Genomic DNA, 1,205 nt, shown 5'->3' with positions numbered 1-1,205 from the left:
AACGCATACCTTGTGCCAGAAGCTTTGTGAGCCACTGGTGATCCTAGGATAAAAGAAGCCAGTCACAGTGTTTGCACTGTTTGATTTCTGATGCAGTGTTCATTGGCACTGTTTATGGATGTCTTTGCTACTTTTTGCATGCAATTAGTATAACATGAGGACAAGCTAACTTTGGAGTGAAGATCAATTTAGAGTTCCTACAAGAGGGAAAGTGCATCGAAGATCATGAGTGTATCTATGGGTGGTTAAGATTCCCTAAGCCTTTGGAACAACTGGCTTATTTTGAAGTGCCAAATGAAAACTCCACGGATGGGTTTTTAAACTAGGTTGGAACATGATTAGATTGCTATTTGCTTATACATTTTGATTGACTGAAAGAAAGCTGGCTACCATCTGGAGAAAGGGTCGAAGGAGAGCAAAAGCTCTCTTTGTGAGGCTATTTAGAAATTTGTGGCAAGGGGCACCTGGGTGGCTCAGTTGGTTAAGCATCTGACTCTTGATTTTGGCTCAGGTCATGATCTCAGGGTTCATGAGACCAAGCCCAGCATTGGGCTCTGTGCCGACAGCCCACAGCCTACTTGGGTCTCTCTCTCTCTCTCTCTCTCTGCCCCTCCCCTGCTCATGTGTGCTCTCTCTCTCTTTCTCTCTCTCAAAATAAATAAACTTTAAAAGAAAGATAGAAAGAAAAGAAATCTGTGGCAAGAAAGTTGTTGGTAGCCTGAGTCCACGTAAGTAGCAGCAGTGGAAAAACAGAAAAGTGGACAGATTGCAGATGCTTTTGGGAGGTAGTTGGCTGAATTTGGTGATGGACTGGGATGAGAGATGAGCATGAGTCAAAGATGGGTCCCAAGTTTCCGACCAGGATAAAAAAGAATGTCTTTTTTTTTTTTTTTTTTTTTTTAACGGTAGGGAATGCTGATGGAGAAGGTTCAGGGGTAGATGGTTGGGAAGAAGTGACATTGGTTTCACAGGTGTTGAGTTTCAGATAACCATGAAAAACCTGAATAGTTACATCAAGTACAAATCTGGGGCTCAGAAGAAATGTCTGTACTGGAGGAGATACATCTAAAAGTAATTAATACGTAGAAGATAATGCAGGACATGCATTTATGGGTGAAATTGTGTAGGGAGAGTGTCTAGAGTGAGAATAGACAAGGGGAAAGTCAGGAAGGGCTCCACCATGGAAGGACCAGGTGGAGGAAGAG

This window comes from Leopardus geoffroyi, chromosome B1 (genome assembly GCF_018350155.1).
Source record: "Leopardus geoffroyi isolate Oge1 chromosome B1, O.geoffroyi_Oge1_pat1.0, whole genome shotgun sequence".
Lineage (NCBI taxonomy): Eukaryota > Metazoa > Chordata > Mammalia > Carnivora > Felidae > Leopardus > Leopardus geoffroyi.
This window is presented reverse-complemented; position numbering follows the sequence as displayed.